Consider the following 9499-nt stretch of genomic DNA (forward strand, 5'->3'; position numbering starts at 1 on the left):
CACACACACACACACACTCACACACACACACACACACTCACACACTCACACACACAAAGCATCCCCTCATGCATTCTGTTCTAAATTTACACCTAACATGAGATCAGGAGAATGGGGGAGGGGGCAAGAAGAAGGAGGAAGGAAAGGTAAGGGAGTGAAGAAGGAGGGGAGGAAGAGCGGTGGAGAGGGAAGAGGGGTGTGGAGACAGCAGGTTTTGTGTGTGTGTGTGTGTGTGTGTGTGTGTGTGTGTGTGGAGACAAAGTACACTGGAAACAAGAGAGGTAGAAGACGTGAAGATAGAAATGAGGAAGAGCCAAATCTAAAAGAGGGAACATGGAGGAGAGGAGCCAAATTTGATTTAGACAGTGGGCAACAGAGATGGAGAGAGGGAAGGATGGAGAGAGTTAGATAGACGACAGAAAGAGAAAGAGAGCGCGAGAGAGGGAGGGAGGACAGCGGTATATTAGTCAAAGTGTCCAGTCCATGTATTGCCTGCTGTGCAATACCACCCCTCTGATTTACTCTGCGGAGTGACTGATGAGAGGGAGGACTAGAAGGAGAGATGCAGAGATGAAGCGAGGAGGGAGGTCTCGCAATGAGCGTTTAGGCCAAATTAACGGCACCTCATAAATTAAACTAACAGCCAAAGTGGAGGGGCTGGAGGGGAGGGGCTGTAAAATGTGTGCATGTGTGTGTGTGTGTGTCTGTGTGTGCATGTTTAGACAAGTAAATTTGTGTCCACATGTAGTGCATGTGTATGTGAGTGATGACATGTCAAGAGGGAACCATTTGAACCAGTGCAAACAGATTACTCTCTGATAAAGTGGCGATATCCAACCACTCGCTCATACAAACACAATCTTCTCTTGATTACCACACGTGCCGAAGCGTTTTCTGCTGCATGATGCACTCATAAACGGAAACAGCGGGGAGACCCAACGTAATGAGGATGCCGAATCGAAAGTTGCACCTTTTTCGTTCATGAAACAGGCTCACTTTTACGTCCTTGGATGAAGCACAATTAACGTGACTGATATATTCGTACCCTATAAATGGTCATATCTGTCAGCGAATATACGTAACCTCAAACTGTACAGAGGACATTTAATGGGCGGCGGGGCTCAGGGGTAGAGTGGCCGTCTAGCAACCGAAGGGTCGCTGGTTCGATCCTTGACCCCGGTGACCATGTGGAAGTGCCCTTGAGCAAGATACTGGACCCATAATTGCTCCTGATGAGTAGGTTGGCGCCTTGCATGGCAGCCTCCACCATCAGTGTGTGTGTGAATGGGTGAATGAGATGACACTGTAAAGCGCTTTGAGTGCCGCTAAGGTAGAAAAGCGCTGTATAAAATTGAGTCCATTTACCATTTTAATGGCAACAGTAATATCACCTACAGGTTAGGGTATTCTTCTTTTTTTTAATGTTCAACACAGAAAAGCTTATATTTAAAGTAGTCACAGTTTTCATTTTTGTAACTGCATCTAAAAAAATAACATTTCAAAGATTAAGTTGCATAAGCTGGGAGGTGTTAGTTTAAACCAGGGGCGACCAAACTTTTTCTCTTTGAGAGCCAAAAACAAAAAAAAAAAATTAATGAAGGGCTGTGGGCCAAAATAGTACTGAGATCCCAAGTTGCCTCCAGTTTTTACAAAGCTAAATAACACAACAGCACTGCTGCTGTTTCAATGACCAGAACACCTTTTGTCGTGATGAGCTTCCATCGTGTCATAACTGAAGAGTCAATCTGTGGTCTGATCAGTTTATTTTAGAAAATACAGATCAGGGATCTTATAATTTAGCTCATAAAAACAGTATAAACAGTGACTTATTACATATATTCATTGGTTCTTTTTTTTTTAAACATTTGTTTATTATTAGGCCTATTTATACGATTTATTTCTTCAGGCCTTTTTTTTTTTTTTTTTTACATCTTGTCGGCCAAATCGTCAATCGGGGTGAAACTTTGGGCAGTCTGCATTAAACTTGCCATCATCCTTAAACATTTTATATCAATGACCCAGCCTTAACCTTGTGAAAACCTGTTACAATTATCAATCTCAATGAATACACCATTAATGGCCAAGCCCTATCATTTAGGCAACCAAAAGCATGATACGCTTTGAAATTATATTGAAAAAGGCTTGAAGCTGACTTGAGATGGAACATAGTGACTCTCATAATATTAAACCACCGTGAAATCAAACAACACACACACTCACAGGCACACACACACACACACACACACACAAACACACACACACACACACACACACACACACACACACACACGGGTCACTGAATGATACTCAGGCAGCAATTATGATTCCTCAATTTAGCAAATGTGCTCTATAACATCTGAATGTTTCCATCGAGCCTCACATGAACGCATTTCTCTTCCAGGATGAGGCTTCAATACGAGTGAATACCTCCAGCTCCTCATGTGCTGTTCAAGGAGGTCCGAGGACACTTGGCCTCAACAATCCGGTTTGACTGATAAGTAGACATGACTCTGAATACTTTGTACTGTCCACTTGACACTCCAGAGACGTTCACATGTGGTACAAAACCACCTGTGCGAAAACATCAAAGCTGACAACATTGCTAATGCAACGGGAAAGCTGAGCTGTGGGGAGGAGAGAGGGGTAGCGTAGGTGATGTGTGTGCGTGTGTGTGGGGGGCAGTCGAACTCAGGCATGGTTTGAAGCAGTCGTACCTAATTGTGGAGCTCCACGCATCATAAATCAGAGTATTTATGTTACTCCACTCCATTTACATTCTAAGGAAAAGTTAAATCTGTCACTAGTGTGGGACCTCGCCTTCGCCGTGTGATTACAGCGCTGCTTGATGGAGTGAGATATTAATGCAAACACACACTCACACAAATCCTTGTACTTATATCTTTGTGAGGATTTTCACTGACGAAATGTATTCCCTTCCCCTTCCCCTAAACCTGACCATCTCAACTAACTACCTGACCCTAACCTTGACCCTAAACCTAACCAGAACCTAATTCTAACCTCAACCCTAAAACCAAGTCTTGACCTTCAAATGGCACTTTGAAGATGTGAGGACCGGCTAAAATGTCCTCACTTTCCAAAAGTGTCCTCACTCTGTTGATTAAACATGTGTTCTAGTCCTCATTATGTAGAATGTACAAGAATACACACACACACACACACACACGCCAATCTTGGCAGTGCAGAGTTGATGCTCAGAGTGATTAAAGTGGCGTGCTTCTGAGTGTGTCACCTGGGTGCTGCTGTATCTTAAATCAGGACAGTGGGGATCAGATTGGGTATTGACTGGTCCGCAGAACTCTCCATCCATCACACTGAGAAACGATACAGAAGCCGCCCTGTGGTAGCCATATACCACTGATGTTGCTCACCGGCTGGCTCACGGTGACGTAAGGTTAGGGTTGTGGCATTATTTACCCTGCATGGTAAGCAGGCAGACGGGAGTCTCGGAGGCAGATGTGTAATGATAGGCAGCGTGTCTGTCTGTAGTGGAGCGACACAAACACACACATTCAAACGCGAACAAAAAAAAAAGGGCACCTGTGAGAAACACGGTCTGACAGATACATATGCTCCGACGTGCAGCACTTACTGTATCGTAAAAGATAAGACCTCCTTTTCTGTCTCTGTCCTGTTGTCTCTCACTCTGAGTGAAACACACAAACACACTCACACACACACAAATAGACAGACGCACTACTCTGTCTTGAGGGCCTTAGCAGCATCTTTTGACTGTGTGCCTAATGATAATAAATGAGCCATCATTGGTGGGGAGGGAGGCACTAAGTCATCCCCTTCATCGACAGGAGGAAGACTGGGAGCCCCAAGGTCACCCCACTGTCAGCATCACTCTCCCTAACGACTGCTCTCTCTCTCTCTCTTTCTCTCTCTCTCTCTCTCTCTCTCACACGCACACACATGCGCACATCCCGAAAAGTTGCACCATGCTGCGATCACATGCAACACCACTATGAGAGGAATCATTTTGATTGGTAAGTGAACACTTTAAAGAACACTAGTATCCACTTATTTCCCCGCAGCAACTGGTTGCCCAACTTATGAGCAGTTTCGAAGAGTTTTTTGGAAAGTTCCAACGATCCACTGTGTCCTATACAAAAAAAATGAAGAAAAAAAAAAAAAGATGAGACAAAAGTCAACAAACTGAATGTGTGCTGTGTGCAACCCCTTAGGGTGCCTCTACCCCCAGTTTTAGAAACACTGCTCTACTTTCTTTGTCGTTTTGAAGTTTCTAAAAAGAGAAGCCAAGTTACCCGACACCATCAATTGCCAATGATTTGCTTGTTTTTACAGCAAATGTGATTTTGTTTCATAAAATCACATCTCTGGTGTTCTATAGCCACAATCCTCCGCCACGTACCGAGATGCCTTTTTTTTTTCATTTGGCGAAACATCACCAGATCAGATCAGCTTACGAGCATAAAGACATGACAGGATAACATGTCTTTACAAAGTGCTCAGACACTCTTGATATCTGTCCCTCTGCCTAATGAGCTTCCATGCATTTTCATCTCTCTCTCTCTCTCACACACACACACACACACACACACACACACACACACACACACACACACAGATCAGTATTCAAATCAACGAGGGAAGTCAAGTCAATTCCTGCAGCCAAGAAACTGAAAGGGTCAAAAGTAGTGAATAGTGTTAATGCTGTACTAAAAATGTTAGTTTGTAAGACAGAGGAGCCATCAGAGTCTGCGTTGGAGACACGAAGAAGAATATAGCGCCTTCATTTTCTATTGTGGGAATTCTTTTCACACACACACACACACACACACACACACACACACACACACACACTAACACACACATATATATATAGATTACATGTACACATACAAAAGCACACACACACACACACACAGGTTTAGACTGAAGCTGTAGAAAGCTAATTTGCACCACATTGAAATGCATCTCAATTAAAGAGAAACACATCGAGGTGCCAGGGGAGGAGAGAAGAGAGAGATGTGAGAAAACGGGAGGGAGTGTGAAACAGATAGTGTATGTGTGAGAGTATGAGAGTAATATAAAAGGGGGTGGTGTTGGTGTGGGGGGGGGGGGGGTTAGAGCTCAACTGTATTTGGCAAGAGAAGAAGGGAGGGAGAGAGAAGGAGTGGAGGAGAGAGTGTGTGTTTTCATCTCCCTCTCTTGGAAAAACATCTAATTTTGGGATGAATCAGATTTAGAAAGGGTGTTAGGAGGTTGAGGCGCAGCTAAAATCCTTACTAACTTCAACCTCGTTATCACCGGCTCTTTGGTTTGGTGCCAGCACACGGGGCTGTCCCCACTAAGACAGTGTGTGTGACTCTGTGTGTGTGTGTGTGTGTTTTTGCGCTCAGATATTCTTAAGCTCAAGGCCATGTAGTGTATGACAGAATGGGTGGATACATTTAAGACACAATGAGGATTTACCTCGTGTGTAGGCAAGTGTGAGTCTGTATCAGTATGTTCTTGTGAGTATGAATTTTACCATCCGCGTTGAGGGACGTGCACTCGCGCAAGTTCATCTGAGTGCGTGTGTGCCTGTGATCTAGTAAGTGTGTGTCTGTGAGAACAAACAACAACTGGAGGAGAGAGAGAGAGAGGGAGAGAGAGAGAGAGAAACACACTCGCAATCTGTCACATTGAGAAATCAAAATTGGCTTTGTATGCCTGTACCATTTTGCATGGACTGTCATGTTCTTAAGATGGTGATGATGCTGCCAGCCAGCCCACCATCTTCACAACAACACAAGTCAACCCATTCATGCTGTCAGAGGATACTTGTCTGCTTCTAGCATTCAGGACTTGAACCTAATCCTTGCTTCAGCATCAGTCAAAACTAATATTCTAGGAAAAAAACACCCCAAACCCCTCTGATCTTATTCTGGTCTAATACGTAGAGACCTACACGTGACCGCAGCACTGGTGATGCCATTGTCAAAGATGATGTATGGAACCTTCATGTCCGCTTTATTATCGCTATTAATGATAATCAGATCATCACAAGCACCAAGAACAGCAAGAATAGCAACGATCTCACTGGCCTGACAGCCATCAGTGACACCGTGTCAGTGCATCATCTGAGGAGACGCCGTCTCATTTTCACCTGACAAACAACGGGTGGGGGTCAACGAGGCTAAATGACTGCAATGATTGCAAGATTGCCAGCTCACACCTCAAGTCTTGAGTTAAACATCGCTGCGAATTGCAGCCTGAAGCTGGTCTGATACAAGCGCAAGAGATAAATCCAGGAGTGAAGAGGAGACGCGCTCCTGTTGGTATGGTGATTTTAGGCCGCACCCCACCCGCCAAAGCCAACAGGCCCATGTTCTCCTATGCGCAGCCCTGGCTAGGAGGCCACTGTCAAAGACCATGTTTTGATGTAACGTTTATAAAAGGTTTTAAAAATGTTTATCATTACAAATAATGTTCCTAACACTGACTGCAGCATTGATCAATAGGCTATGATCAGTTGTCTCAACCAATATTCCAAAAAATGTTTTTAGAGAATTTTTTCCAGTAAAATTAAAAACATCACCTGAAAATTGCAAGTTTTCAGAAAAACTAAAAATCTAGATCGAGTTCCCTGTGACAATAATTTGTTTCAGTGCTTTTAACTTTTATCCAGATACTCTCACTGTAAATATACCTTTATTCAGGACATATTTCCTGAGAAATGAATAAAAATGCCTGCCATGTTATAGAAAGAAAGTGATGATCTGTGGCCATGAAACTCATCCAGGTAGTTTTTGCATAATCCTGTTGACTGACAAACAAACGGCGGTGAAAGTACGAAAGGACGACCACAACAGAAAATAAACCTCCGGACTCGTGTCACCTGAGTTCTCTCCATGCTTGAGCCTTGTTTGGTGACTTTTTGCATGCCTTCTATTAACTAGCCTAAAATAAGCAACATCCCTCTTTCATATCAACCTCAAGCTGGTGGCAGGCATGTCAAAAACCAGACGACCCTACTGTGTCGCCCTGACAGCTAAATATATAAATATATAAGCTGAAAAAGAAAAACTGCTTACATGGTATTTCCTCTCCCTCCAATACTTTGAGTTAGCATAATCTCTCTCTGTCTGTCTTCTTTTCTTTTTTTTGGCTCACTTTTTCTTTCCTTGCATACACATGACTGAGCTGAGCTGACACACATGCGCACGCGCACACACACACACACACACACACACACACACACACACACACAAATACATACAGCAGATATTCACTCACACACATTCCAGGGTTCATGTTTTAAAATGATGGGGCCCGGTACAGTACATGGACGATAAAACACATCAGCAAACTACTCAGGCAACCTCTACCGGGTAATTTGTCATGCCCTCTGTGCTATTATGACCTCTCCATCTTCCCTTGATGACGTCGCTTATGGAGCCTTTAAAGTTGTGCGGGGCCTGACGGATCAGAGTTGCCATTAAATTAAGAAGAGACTCTATTAGTGCAAATGATGGCACATAAGCAGATAATCGGCTCTGGACAGCAAGTGTGGCTATGTGGGAGGTGAGATGCTAACGGATGGTGTGTGGGAGAGTAATGTTTTATGTTGGGGGAAGTGTGATATCTCCATAATAGACAAGCTTAATTGATAAACAGGACAATAAAAGCAGCAAAATGGTCCCATAGATTTCTACCTAAAGCACAGCCAGCAGTACTGGAGGATGTCACTCTACATATAATGGGGAGTAATGGCACTGACAATCACATAGGCTTTACAACAATATCAGACAATGTCATCATTGTGGAGGAATAAAAGAGTAATAAAAATTTCTCCCATAATAGGAGGGAAGCAGCGCTGCCCTGAGGGATCCCTAAAATATTTCTTTCTTCTCACACTCTTCTCACCTAATCCCCCCCTCTCTCTTTCTCTCTCTCAACCCGGGTGTATTTAACTCTCCTCGCCGTCCGTGAATGGAATACTAACTGATAATTGTCATAAATGGCCACGTTTAATTCCCATGCATAATAAGCGAGAAGTTTCGCTGCCATCAGTGCCAGGGAGAGACGGAGATAGAGAGCGAGAGAGAGGTGAAGATTTGAAACCACTCTGCGGCTTCTGGCACGAAAATTCAACCTGTCAATGCTCATTTCAAATGTTTTAAATAAAAATAAAAGTGCTCAGGTAATTTTAACGCAAAACAGTGCAACAACTCACGAGCAATCAAGCATTTTTCCATTCTTTTTTTTCTTTTGGCAAGAGTAAGAGCTCACCAGAATATCCGGATCGGTGCTCGGTGTACGGAGAATCCCGAGGAGTTTCCCCTGTCTTTCCTCACCCCAAGTTGAAGCGATCAGTCGCGCTCCCACAGTCCCGAATAAACTGTAAAGAGACCAAGGTAGTGAGAGGAAGCACGCCAGCTTTTACTCCTACATCCCTACTCAACACGCACGCGCGCGCGCGCACACACACACACACTCACACACACACACACACACACACACACTAAAGAAAGTGCATCAATAATTACGCACGTTTAACGCACTAATCCAAGGTTGTGCGTCCTCTTCGAGACGGGATGACCAGTAGACAGTGAAAGAGACGGTAAGAGGACCGGGCAAGGCAGCAGCTGTCAGATTTGACTTCAAACTGAAGCTGACGATGCGCACCGAGATAAGCTCCGGAGGAGAGAGAGAGAGAGAGAGAGAGAGAGAGAGAGAGAGAGAGAGAGAGAGAGAGAGATCAAAGATGCAGAGACAGATTCAGAGAACCGAGTAAAAAAAAAATCCCCCCACTTAAAAGTTATTCAAGTAGGTCAAAATATGAAACACAAACTCACCAAAGTCTTAATACATGTTCTTTAATTATACATATTGTTATGTCGCGGATGTGATTGCTGCTGTGTCACAAAGGATGAGAGGTCTGTTAGTATTTGTACAAGTTAACAAAGAAGCACTGGGCTTACACACCATGACATGATGAAGCCTGTACGGAAGCCAAGTACCGCCATGCTTGACATGATTCGTTTTAATGCCTGTGTCTTCAGGTCCTGAGATAAAAATGGTGTCATCTGACCGTAAACAAGATAGTTTTAACTAGTTAATTCATCTTGTGAATGCAAGAGGTCTTAGTCATAAACCGATTGTTGCTGTTTTTCTTTTTATTTACATTGATTTATTTTCTCATTTTAGTGTATAATTTCCCTAAAAATTTAAATAGTATACAGTTTTTCTTCATAATAATTTGACATATACACTGAACAAATAGAAGCAGGAAAAATAAAACCTTATAATACCTGTCCCCTTTCTGAATAACATGAATTCGACAAAGAGATGGGTAACTCCTGCGTTTACTCATTTTTCAGTCTATATTGCAGTCACAATACTACTGAAACAATTACTGCTATCTCACAATATATTATATATTCTTTTGAATTGAATAAAATTTGGACAACATTTAAAAACTTTACTCAGTGAATTCCATATTTTAAGATGTTAATTTTGCACATGT

General features: G+C 43.1%; 1 protein-coding gene across 15 annotated transcripts in view; it reads right to left on the reverse strand.

The window, feature by feature from the left end:
- ptprdb (protein tyrosine phosphatase receptor type Db) overlaps window positions 1–8649 on the reverse strand; it is a 162315-nt gene extending 153666 nt beyond the window's left edge. For all 15 annotated transcript variants that reach the window (XM_086211380.1, XM_086211377.1, XM_086211385.1 and 12 more), the window contains exons 1-2: window positions 8524–8649; window positions 8263–8371 (exon numbers count right to left, since the gene is read on the reverse strand). The gene's annotated coding sequence lies outside the window, so the exon portion shown is untranslated. The remainder of the gene's footprint in view (window positions 1–8262; window positions 8372–8523) is intronic.
- Window positions 8650–9499: the final 850 nt, after the last annotated feature.

Source organism: Aulostomus chinensis, chromosome 8, assembly GCF_037954235.1.
Source record: "Aulostomus chinensis isolate RoL2024-O1b breed Wild chromosome 8, RoL_Achi_v1.0, whole genome shotgun sequence".
In the NCBI taxonomy this organism is placed as follows: Eukaryota; Metazoa; Chordata; class Actinopteri; order Syngnathiformes; family Aulostomidae; genus Aulostomus; species Aulostomus chinensis.